Here is a 13,478-nt window from a genome sequence, read left to right as displayed (position 1 = left end):
ATCTGAGGATATTTCCTTTTTCACCATAGCCCTCTATGGGCTTCCAAATATCACTTTGCCAATTCCACAAGAACTGTCTTAGCGAAAGGCTTCTTGAGGGGAAAGCGGTAACTCTGTGAGATGATTTCACAGAACACAAAGAAGTTTCTCAGAAAGCTTCTTTCTCTTTGTTATCGGAGGATATTTCCTTTGGCCCTATAGTCTTCAATGGGATCCGAAATATCTGTTCTCAGATTCCACAGAAATAAGGCTAGCAAAGAGATCCACGAAATACAGATGTAACTCTGGGAGATGAATTAACAGAACACTAAGCAGTTTCACAGAAAGCTTCTTTCCAGATTTCATCTGAGGATATTTCCTTTTTCACCATAGCCCTCTATGGGCTTTCAAATATCACTTTGCCAATTCCACAAGAACTGTCTTAGCGAAAGGCTTCTTGAGGGGAAAGCTGTAACTCTGTGAGATGATTTCACAGAACACAAAGAAGTTTCTCAGAAAGCTTCTTTCTCTTTGTTATCTGAGGATACTTCCTTTGGCCCTTTAGTCTTCAATGGGATCCGAAATATCTGTTCTCAGATTCCACAGAAATAAGGCTAGCAAAGAGATCCACGAAATACAGATGTAACTCTGTGAGATGAATTAACAGAACACTAAGCAGTTTCTCAGAAAGCTTCTTTCCAGATTTCATCTGAGGATATTTCCTTTTTCACCCTAGCCCTCTATGGGCTTCCAAATATCACTTTGCCAATTCCACAAGAACTGTCTTAGCGAAAGGCTTCTTCAGGGGAAAGCTGTAACTCTGTGAGATGATTTCACAGAACACAAAGAAGTTTCTCAGAAAGCTTCTTTCTCTTTGTTATCGGAGGATATTTCCTTTGGCCCTATAGTCTTCAATAGGATCCGAAATATCTGTTCTCAGATTCCACAGAAATAAGTCTAGCAAAGAGATCCACGAAATACAGATGTAACTCTGTGAGATGAATTAACAGAACACTAAGCAGTTTCTCAGAAAGCTTCTTTCCAGATTTCATCTGAGGATATTTCCGTTTTCACCATAGCCCTCTATGGGCTTCCAAATATCACTTTGCCAATTCCACAAGAACTGTCTTAGCGAAAGGCTTCTTGAGGGGAAAGCGGTAACTCTGTGAGATGATTTCACAGAACACAAAGAAGTTTCTCAGAAAGCTTCTTTCTCTTTGTTATCGGAGATTATTTCCCTTGGCCCTATAGGCTTCAATGGGATCCGAAATATCTGTTCTCAGACTCCACAGAAATAAGGCTAGCAAAGAGATCCACGAAATACAGATGTAACTCTGGGAGATGAATTAACAGAACACTAAGCAGTTTCTCACAAAGCTTCTTTCCAGATTTCATCTGAGGATATTTCCTTTTTCACCATAGCCCTCTAAGGGCTTCCAAATATCACTTTGCCAATTCCACAAGAACTGTCTTAGCGAAAGGCTTCTTGAGAGGAAAGCTGTAACTCTGTGAGATGATTTCACAGAACACAAAGAAGTTTCTCAGAAAGCTTCTTTCTCTTTGTTATCGGAGGATATTTCCTTTGGCCCTATAGTCTTCAAAGGGATCCGAAATATCTGTTCTCAGATTCCACAGAAATAAGGCTAGCAAAGACATCCACGAAATACAGATGTAACTCTGTGAGATGAATTAACGGAACACTCAGCAGTTTCTCAGAAAGCTTCCTTCCAGATTTCATCTGAGGATATTTCCTTTTTCACCATAGCCCTCTATGGGCTTCCAAATATCGCTTTGCCAATTCCACAAGAACTGTCTTAGCGAAAGGCTTCTTGAGGGGAAAGCTGTACCCCTGTGAGATGATTTCACAGTCACAAAGAAGTTTCCCAGAAAGCTTCTTTCTCTTTGTTATCGGAGGATATTTCCTTTGGCCCTATAGTCTTCAATGGGATCCGAAATATCTGTTCTCAGATTCCACAGAAATAAGGCTAGCAAAGAGATCCACGAAATACAGATGTAACTCTGTGAGATGAATTAACAGAACACTAAGCAGTTTCTCAGAAAGCTTCTTTCCAGATTTCATCTGAGGATATTTCCTTTTTCACCATAGCCCTCTATGGGCTTCCAAATATCACTTTGCCAATTCCACAAGAACTGTCTTAGCGAAAGGCTTCTTGAGGAGAAAGCTGTAACTCTGTGAGATGATTTCACAGAACACAAAGAAGTTTCTCAGTAAGCTTCTTTCTCTTTGTCATCGGAGGATATTTCCTTTGGCCCTATAGTTTTCAAAGGGATCCGAAATATCTGTTCTCAGATTCCACAGAAATAAGTCTAGCAAAGAGATCCACGAAATACAGATGTAACTCTGTGAGATGAATTAACAGAACACTAAGCAGTTTCACAGAAAGCTTCTTTCCAGATTTCATCTGAGGATATTTCCTTTTTCACCATAGCCCTCTAGGGGCTTCCAAATATCACTTTGCCAATTCCACAAGAACTGTCTTAGCGAAAGGCTTCTTGAGGGGAAAGCTGTAACTCTGTGAGATGATTTCACAGAACACAAAGAAGTTTCTCAGAAAGCTTCTTTCTCTTTGTTATCGGAGGATATTTCTTTTGGCTCTATAGTCTTCAATGGGATCCGAAATATCTGTTCTCAGATTCCACAGAAATAAGGCTAGCCAAGAGATCCACGAAATACAGATGTAACTCTGTGAGATGAATTAACAGAACACTAAGCAGTTTCTCAGAAAGCTTCTTTCCAGATTTCATCTGAGGATATTTCCGTTTTCACCATAGCCCTCTATGGGCTTCCAAATATCACTTTGCCAATTCCACAAGAAGTGTCTTAGCGAAAGGCTTCTTGAGGGGAAAGCGGTAACTCTGTGAGATGATTTCACAGAACACAAAGAAGTTTCTCAGAAAGCTTCTTTCTCTTTGTTATCGGAGGATATTTCCTTTGGCCCTATAGTCTTCAAAGGGATCCGAAATATCTGTTCTCAGATTCCACAGAAATAAGGCTAGCAAAGAGATCCACGAAATACAGATGTAACTCGGTGAGATGAATTAACAGAACAGTAAGCAGTTTCTCAGAAAGCTTCTTTCCATATTTCATCTGAGGATATTTCCTTTTTCACCATAGCCCTCTACGGGCTTCCAAATATCACTTTGCCAATTCCACGAGAACTGTCTTAGCGAAAGGCTTCTTGAGGGGAAAGCTGTAACTCTGTGAGATGATTTCACAGAACACAAAGAAGTTTCTCAGAAAGCTTCTTTCTCTTTGTTATCGGAGGATATTTCCTTTGGCCCTATAGTCTTCAAAGGGATCCGAAATATCTGTTCTCAGATTCCACAGAAATAAGGCTAGCAAAGAGACCCACGAAATACAGATGTAACTCTGTGAGATGAATTAACAGAACACTCAGCAGTTTCTCAGAAAGCTTCCTTCCACATTTCATCTGAGGATATTTCCTTTTTCACCCTAGTCCTCTATGGGCTTCCAAATATCACTTTGCCAATTCCACAAGAACTGTCTTAGCGAAAGGCTTCTTGAGGGGAAAGCTGTAACTCTGTGAGATGATTTCACAGAACACAAAGAAGTTTCTCAGAAAGCTTCTTTCTCTTTGTTATCGGAGGATATTTCCTTTGGCCCTATAGTCTTCAATAGGATCCGAAATATCTGTTCTCAGATTCCACAGAAATAAGTCTAGCAAAGAGATCCACGAAATACAGATGTAACTCTGTGAGATGAATTAACAGAACACTAAGCAGTTTCTCAGAAAGCTTCTTTCCAGATTTCATCTGAGGATATTTCCTTTTTCACCATAGCCCTCTATGGGCTTCCAAATATCACTTTGCCAATTCCACAAGAACTGTCTTAGCGAAAGGCTTCTTGAGGGGAAAGCGGTAACTCTGTGAGATGATTTCACAGAACACAAAGAAGTTTCTCAGAAAGCTTCTTTCTCTTTGTTATCGGAGGATATTTCCTTTGGCCCTATAGTCTTCAATGGGATCCGAAATATCTGTTCTCAGATTCCACAGAAATAAGGCTAGCAAAGAGATCCACGAAATACAGATGTAACTCTGGGAGATGAATTAACAGAACACTAAGCAGTTTCACAGAAAGCTTCTTTCCAGATTTCATCTGAGGATATTTCCTTTTTCACCATAGCCCTCTATGGGCTTTCAAATATCACTTTGCCAATTCCACAAGAACTGTCTTAGCGAAAGGCTTCTTGAGGGGAAAGCTGTAACTCTGTGAGATGATTTCACAGAACACAAAGAAGTTTCTCAGAAAGCTTCTTTCTCTTTGTTATCTGAGGATACTTCCTTTGGCCCTTTAGTCTTCAATGGGATCCGAAATATCTGTTCTCAGATTCCACAGAAATAAGGCTAGCAAAGAGATCCACGAAATACAGATGTAACTCTGTGAGATGAATTAACAGAACACTAAGCAGTTTCTCAGAAAGCTTCTTTCCAGATTTCATCTGAGGATATTTCCTTTTTCACCCTAGCCCTCTATGGGCTTCCAAATATCACTTTGCCAATTCCACAAGAACTGTCTTAGCGAAAGGCTTCTTCAGGGGAAAGCTGTAACTCTGTGAGATGATTTCACAGAACACAAAGAAGTTTCTCAGAAAGCTTCTTTCTCTTTGTTATCGGAGGATATTTCCTTTGGCCCTATAGTCTTCAATAGGATCCGAAATATCTGTTCTCAGATTCCACAGAAATAAGTCTAGCAAAGAGATCCACGAAATACAGATGTAACTCTGTGAGATGAATTAACAGAACACTAAGCAGTTTCTCAGAAAGCTTCTTTCCAGATTTCATCTGAGGATATTTCCGTTTTCACCATAGCCCTCTATGGGCTTCCAAATATCACTTTGCCAATTCCACAAGAACTGTCTTAGCGAAAGGCTTCTTGAGGGGAAAGCGGTAACTCTGTGAGATGATTTCACAGAACACAAAGAAGTTTCTCAGAAAGCTTCTTTCTCTTTGTTATCGGAGATTATTTCCCTTGGCCCTATAGGCTTCAATGGGATCCGAAATATCTGTTCTCAGACTCCACAGAAATAAGGCTAGCAAAGAGATCCACGAAATACAGATGTAACTCTGGGAGATGAATTAACAGAACACTAAGCAGTTTCTCACAAAGCTTCTTTCCAGATTTCATCTGAGGATATTTCCTTTTTCACCATAGCCCTCTAAGGGCTTCCAAATATCACTTTGCCAATTCCACAAGAACTGTCTTAGCGAAAGGCTTCTTGAGAGGAAAGCTGTAACTCTGTGAGATGATTTCACAGAACACAAAGAAGTTTCTCAGAAAGCTTCTTTCTCTTTGTTATCGGAGGATATTTCCTTTGGCCCTATAGTCTTCAAAGGGATCCGAAATATCTGTTCTCAGATTCCACAGAAATAAGGCTAGCAAAGACATCCACGAAATACAGATGTAACTCTGTGAGATGAATTAACGGAACACTCAGCAGTTTCTCAGAAAGCTTCCTTCCAGATTTCATCTGAGGATATTTCCTTTTTCACCATAGCCCTCTATGGGCTTCCAAATATCGCTTTGCCAATTCCACAAGAACTGTCTTAGCGAAAGGCTTCTTGAGGGGAAAGCTGTACCCCTGTGAGATGATTTCACAGTCACAAAGAAGTTTCCCAGAAAGCTTCTTTCTCTTTGTTATCGGAGGATATTTCCTTTGGCCCTATAGTCTTCAATGGGATCCGAAATATCTGTTCTCAGATTCCACAGAAATAAGGCTAGCAAAGAGATCCACGAAATACAGATGTAACTCTGTGAGATGAATTAACAGAACACTAAGCAGTTTCTCAGAAAGCTTCTTTCCAGATTTCATCTGAGGATATTTCCTTTTTCACCATAGCCCTCTATGGGCTTCCAAATATCACTTTGCCAATTCCACAAGAACTGTCTTAGCGAAAGGCTTCTTGAGGAGAAAGCTGTAACTCTGTGAGATGATTTCACAGAACACAAAGAAGTTTCTCAGTAAGCTTCTTTCTCTTTGTCATCGGAGGATATTTCCTTTGGCCCTATAGTTTTCAAAGGGATCCGAAATATCTGTTCTCAGATTCCACAGAAATAAGTCTAGCAAAGAGATCCACGAAATACAGATGTAACTCTGTGAGATGAATTAACAGAACACTAAGCAGTTTCACAGAAAGCTTCTTTCCAGATTTCATCTGAGGATATTTCCTTTTTCACCATAGCCCTCTAGGGGCTTCCAAATATCACTTTGCCAATTCCACAAGAACTGTCTTAGCGAAAGGCTTCTTGAGGGGAAAGCTGTAACTCTGTGAGATGATTTCACAGAACACAAAGAAGTTTCTCAGAAAGCTTCTTTCTCTTTGTTATCGGAGGATATTTCTTTTGGCTCTATAGTCTTCAATGGGATCCGAAATATCTGTTCTCAGATTCCACAGAAATAAGGCTAGCCAAGAGATCCACGAAATACAGATGTAACTCTGTGAGATGAATTAACAGAACACTAAGCAGTTTCTCAGAAAGCTTCTTTCCAGATTTCATCTGAGGATATTTCCGTTTTCACCATAGCCCTCTATGGGCTTCCAAATATCACTTTGCCAATTCCACAAGAAGTGTCTTAGCGAAAGGCTTCTTGAGGGGAAAGCGGTAACTCTGTGAGATGATTTCACAGAACACAAAGAAGTTTCTCAGAAAGCTTCTTTCTCTTTGTTATCGGAGGATATTTCCTTTGGCCCTATAGTCTTCAAAGGGATCCGAAATATCTGTTCTCAGATTCCACAGAAATAAGGCTAGCAAAGAGATCCACGAAATACAGATGTAACTCGGTGAGATGAATTAACAGAACAGTAAGCAGTTTCTCAGAAAGCTTCTTTCCATATTTCATCTGAGGATATTTCCTTTTTCACCATAGCCCTCTACGGGCTTCCAAATATCACTTTGCCAATTCCACGAGAACTGTCTTAGCGAAAGGCTTCTTGAGGGGAAAGCTGTAACTCTGTGAGATGATTTCACAGAACACAAAGAAGTTTCTCAGAAAGCTTCTTTCTCTTTGTTATCGGAGGATATTTCCTTTGGCCCTATAGTCTTCAAAGGGATCCGAAATATCTGTTCTCAGATTCCACAGAAATAAGGCTAGCAAAGAGACCCACGAAATACAGATGTAACTCTGTGAGATGAATTAACAGAACACTCAGCAGTTTCTCAGAAAGCTTCCTTCCACATTTCATCTGAGGATATTTCCTTTTTCACCCTAGTCCTCTATGGGCTTCCAAATATCACTTTGCCAATTCCACAAGAACTGTCTTAGCGAAAGGCTTCTTGAGGGGAAAGCTGTAACTCTGTGAGATGATTTCACAGAACACAAAGAAGTTTCTCAGAAAGCTTCTTTCTCTTTGTTATCGGAGGATATCTCCTTTGGCCCTATAGTCTTCAATAGGATCCGAAATATCTGTTCTCAGATTCCACAGAAATAAGTCTAGCAAAGAGATCCACGAAATACAGATGTAACTCTGTGAGATGAATTAACAGAACACTAAGCAGTTTCTCAGAAAGCTTCTTTCCAGATTTCATCTGAGGATATTTCCTTTTTCACCATAGCCCTCTATGGGCTTCCAAATATCACTTTGCCAATTCCACAAGAACTGTCTTAGCGAAAGGCTTCTTCAGGGGAAAGCTGTAACCCTGTGAGATGATTTCACAGAACACAAAGAAGTTTCTCAGTAAGCTTCTTTCTCTTTGTCATCGGAGGATATTTCCTTTGCCCTATAGTTTTCAAAGGGATCCGAAATATCTGTTCTCAGATTCCACAGAAATAAGGCTAGCAAAGAGATCCACGAAATACAGATGTAACTCTGTGAGATGAATTAACAGAACACTAAGCAGTTTCTCAGAAAGCTTCTTTCCAGATTTCATCTGAGGATATTTCCTTTTTCACCATAGCCCTCTATGGGCTTCCAAATATCACTTTGCCAATTCCACAAGAACTGTCTTAGCGAAAGGCTTCTTGAGGGGAAAGCGGTAACTCTGTGAGATGATTTCACAGAACACAAAGAAGTTTCTCAGAAAGCTTCTTTCTCTTTGTTATCGGAGATTATTTCCTTTGGCCCTTCAGCCTTCAATGGGATCCGAAATATCTGTTCTCAGATTCCACAGAAATAAGGCTAGCAAAGAGATCCACGAAATACAGATGTAACTCTATGAGATGAATTAACAGAACATTAAGCAGTTTCTCAGAAAGCTTCTTTCCAGATTTCATCTGAGGATATTTCCGTTTTCACCATAGCCCTGTATGGGCTTCCAAATATCACTTTGCCAATTCCACAAGAACTGTCTTAGCGAAAGGCTTCTTGAGGGTAAAGCGGTAACTCTGTGAGATGATTTCACAGAACACAAAGAAGTTTCTCAGAAAGATTCTTTCTCTTTGTTATCGGAGATTATTTTCTTTGGCCCTATAGGCTTCAATGGGATCCGAAATATCTGTTCTCAGATTCCACAGAAATAAGGCTAGCAAAGAGATCCACGAAATACAGATGTAACTCTGTGAGATGAATTAACAGAACACTAAGCAGTTTCTCAGAAAGCTTCTTTCCAGATTTCATCTGAGGATATTTCCTTTTTCACCATAGCCCTCTAAGGGCTTCCAAATATCACTTTGTCAATTCCACTAGAACTGTCTTAGCGAAAGGCTTCTTGAGGGGAAAGCTGTAACTCTGTGAGATGATTTCACAGAACACAAAGAAGTTTCTCAGAAAGCTTCTTTCTCTTTGTTATCGGAGGATATTTCCTTTGCCCCTATTGTCTTCATAGGAATCCGAAATATCTGTTCTCAGATTCCAAAGAAATAAGGCTAGCAAGAGATCCACGAAATACAGATGTAACTCTGTGAGATGAATTAACAGAACACTAAGCAGTTTCTCAGAAAGCTTCTTTCCAGATTTCATCTGAGGATATTTCCTTTTTCACCATAGCCCTCTAAGGGCTACCAAATATCACTTTGCCAATTCCACAAGAACTGTCTTAGCGAAAGGCTTCTTGAGAGGAAAGCTGTAACTCTGTGAGATGATTTCACAGAACACAAAGAAGTTTCTCAGAAAGCTTCTTTCTCTTTGTTATCGGAGGATATTTCCTTTGGCCCTATAGTCTTCAATGGGATCCGAAATATCTGTTCTCAGATTCCACAGAAATAAGGCTAGCAAAGAGATCCACGAAATACAGATGTAACTCTGTGAGATGAATTAACAGAACACTAAGCAGTTTCTCAGAAAGCTTCTTTCCAGATTTCATCTGAGGATATTTCCTTTTTCAGCATAGCCCTCTATGGGCTTCCAAATATCACTTTGCCAATTCCACGAGAACTGTCTTAGCGAAAGGCTTCTTGAGGGGAAAGCTGTAACTCTGTGAGATGATTTCACAGAACACAAAGAAGTTTCTCAGAAAGCTTCTTTCTCTTTGTTATCCGAGGATATTTCCTTTGGCCCTATAGTCTTCAAAGGGATCCGAAATATCTGTTCTCAGATTCCACAGAAATAAGGCTAGCAAAGAGATCCACGAAATACAGATGTAACTCTCTGAGATGAATTAACAGAACACTCAGCAGTTTCTCAGAAAGCTTCCTTCCACATTTCATCTGAGGATATTTCCTTTTTCACCATAGACCTCTATGGGCTTCCAAATATCGCTTTGCCAATTCCACAAGAACTGTCATAGCGAAAGGCTTCTTGAGGGGAAAGCTGTAACTCTGTGAGATGATTTCACGGAACACAAAGAAGTTTCTGAGAAAGCTTCTTTCTCTTTGTTATCGGAGGATATTTCCTTTGGCCCTATAGTCTTCAAAGGGATCCGAAATATCTGTTCTCAGATTCCACAGAAATAAGGCTAGCATAGAGATCCACGAAATACAGATGTAACTCTGTGAGATGAATTAACAGAACACTAAGCAGTTTCACAGAAAGCTTCTTTCCCGATTTCATCTGAGGATATTTCGTTTTTCACCATAGCCCTCTATGGGCTTTCAAATATCACTTTGCCAATTCCACAAGAACTGTCTTAGCGAAAGGCTTCTTGAGGGGAAAGCTGTAACTCTGTGAGATGATTTCACAGAACACAAAGAAGTTTCTCAGAAAGCTTCTTTCTCTTTGTTATCGGAGGATATTTCCTTTGGCCCTATAGTCTTCAATGGGATCCGAAATATCTGTTCTCAGATTCCACAGAAATAAGGCTAGCAAAGAGATCCACGAAATACAGATGTAACTCTGTGAGATGAATTAACAGAACACTAAGCAGTTTCTCAGAAAGCTTCTTTCCAGATTTCATCTGAGGATATTTCCTTTTTCACCATAGCCCACTATGGGCTTCCAAATATCACTTTTCCAATTCCACAAGAACTGTCTTAGCGAAAGGCTTCTTCAGGGGAAAGCTGTAACCCTGTGAGATGATTTCACAGAACAAAAAGAAGTTTCTCAGAAAGCTTCTCTCTCTTTGTTATCGGACGATATTTCCTTTGGCCCTATAGTCTTCAATGGGATCCGAAATATCTGTTCTCAGATTCCACAGAAATAAGGCTAGCAAAGAGATCCACGAAATACAGATGTAACTCGGTGAGATGAATTAACAGAACACTCAGCAGTTTCTCAGAAATCTTCTTTCCAGATTTCATCTGGGGATATTTCCTTTTTCACCATAGCCCTCTAAGGGCTTCCAAATATCACTTTGCCAATTCCACAAGAACTGTCTTAGCGAAAGGCTTCTTGAGGGGAAAGCTGTAACTCTGTGAGATGATTTCACAGAACACAAAGAAGTTTCTCAGAAAGCTTCTTTCTCTTTGTTATCGGAGGATATTTCCTTTGGCCCTTTAGTCTTCAATAGGATCCGAAATATCTGTTCTCAGATTCCACAGAAATAAGTCTAGCAAAGAGATCCACGAAATACAGATGTAACTCTGTGAGATGAATTAACAGAACACTAAGCAGTTTCTCAGAAAGCTTCTTTCCAGATTTCATCTGAGGATATTTCCGTTTTCACCATAGCCCTCTATGGGCTTCCAAATATCACTTTGCCAATTCCACAAGAACTGTCTTAGCGAAAGGCTTCTTGAGGGGAATGCGGTAACTCTGTGAGATGATTTCACAGAACACGAAGAAGTTTCTCAGAAAGCTTCTTTCTCTTTGTTATCGGAGATTATTTCCTTTTGCCCTATAGGCTTCAATGGGATCCGAAATATCTGTTCTCAGATTCCACAGAAATAAGGCTAGCAAAGAGATCCACGAAATACAGATGTAACTCTGTGAGATGAATTAACAGAACACTAAGCAGTTTCTCAGAAAGCTTCTTTCCAGATTTCATCTGAGGATATTTCCTTTTTCACCATAGCCCTCTACGGGCTTCCAAATATCACTTTGCCAATTCCACAAGAACTGTCTTAGCGAAAGGCTTCTTGAGGGGAAAGCTGTAAATCTGTGAGATGATTTCACAGAACACAAAGAAGTTTCTCAGCAAGCTGCTTTCTCTTTGTTATCGGAGGATATTTCCTTTGGCCCTATAGTCTTCAAAGGGATCCGAAATATCTGTTCTCAGATTCCACAGAAATAAGGCTAGCAAAGAGATCCACGAAATACAGATGTAACTCTGTGAGATGAATTAACAGAACACTAAGCAGTTTCTCAGAAAGCTTCTTTCCAGATTTCATCTGAGGATATTTCCTTTTCCACCATAGCCCTCTATGGGCTTCCAAATATCACTTTGCCAAAATTCCACAAGAACTGTCTTAGCGAAAGGCTTCTTGCGGGGAAAGCTGTAACTCTGTGAGTTGATTTCACAGAACACAAAGAAGTTTCTCAGAAAGCTTCTTTCTCTTTGTTATCGGAGGATATTTCCTTTGCCCCTATAGTCTTCATAGGAATCCGAAATATTTGTTCTCAGATTCCAAAGAAATAAGGCTAGCAAAGAGATCCACGAAATACAGATGTAACTCTGTGAGATGAATTAACAGAACACTAAGCAGTTTCTCAGAAAGCTTCTTTCCAGATTTCATCTGAGGATATTTCCTTTTTCACCATAGCCCTCTATGGGCTTCCAAATATCACTTTGCCAATTCCACAAGAACTGTCTTAGCGAAAGGCTTCTTGAGGGGAAAGCTGTAACTCTGTGAGATGATTTCACAGAACACAAAGAAGTTTCTCAGAAAGCTTCTTTCTCTTTGTTATCGGAGGATATTTCCTTTGGCCCTATAGTCTTCAATGGGATCCGAAATATCTGTTCTCAGATTCCACAGAAATAAGGCTAGCAAAGAGATCCACGAAATACAGATGTAACTCTGTGAGATGAATTAACAGAACACTAAGCAGTTTCTCAGAAAGCTTCTTTCCAGATTTCATCTGAGGATATTTCCGTTTTCACCATAGCCCTCTATGGGCTTCCAAATATCACTTTGCCAATTCCACAAGAAATGTCTTAGCGAAAGGCTTCTTGAGGGGAAAGCGGTAACTCTGTGAGATGATTTCACAGAACACAAAGAAGTTTCTCAGAAAGCTTCTTTCTCTTTGTTATCGGAGATTATTTCCTTTGGCCCTATAGGCTTCAATGGGATCCGAAATATCTGTTCTCAGATTCCACAGAAATAAGGCTAGCAAAGAGATCCACGAAATACAGATGTAACTCTTTGAGATGAATAAACAGAACACTAAGCAGTTTCTCAGAAAGCTTCTTTCCAGATTTCATCTGAGGATATTTCCGTTTTCACCGTAGCCCTGTATGGGCTTCCAAATATCACTTTGCCAATTCCACAAGAACTGTCTTAGCGAAAGGCTTCTTGAGGGGAAAGCGGTAACTCTGTGAGATGATTTCACAGAACACAAAGAAGTTTCTCAGAAAGCTTTTTTCTCTTTGTTATCGGAGATTATTTCCTTTGGCCCTATAGGCTTCAATGGGATCCGAAATATCTGTTCTCAGATTCCACAGAAATAAGGCTAGCAAAGAGATCCATGAAATACAGATGTAACTCTGTGAGATGAATTAACAGAACACTAAGCAGTTTCTCAGAAAGCTTCTTTCCAGATTTCATCTGAGGATATTTCCTTTTTCACCATAGCCCTCTATGGGCTTCCAAATATCACTTTGCCAATTCCACTAGAACTGTCTTAGCGAAAGGCTTCTTGAGGGGAAAGCTGTAACTCTGTGAGATGATTTCACAGAACACAAAGAAGTTTCTCAGAAAGCTTCTTTCTCTTTGTTATCGGAGGATATTTCCTTTGCCCCTATTTTCTTCATAGGAATCCGAAATATCTGTTCTCAGATTCCAAAGGAATAAGGATAGCAAAGAGATCCACGAAATACAGATGTAACTCTGTGAGATGAATTAACAGAACACTAAGCAGTTTCTCAGAAAGCTTCTTTCCAGATTTCATCTGAGGAAATTTCCTTTTTCACCATAGACCTTTATGGGCTTCCAAATATCACTTTGCCAATTCCACAAGAACTGTCTTAGCGAAAGGCTTCTTGAGGGGAA

The sequence above is a fragment of the Macaca mulatta genome, chromosome 19, assembly GCF_049350105.2.
Source record: "Macaca mulatta isolate MMU2019108-1 chromosome 19, T2T-MMU8v2.0, whole genome shotgun sequence".
Lineage (NCBI taxonomy): Eukaryota > Metazoa > Chordata > Mammalia > Primates > Cercopithecidae > Macaca > Macaca mulatta.
This window is presented reverse-complemented; position numbering follows the sequence as displayed.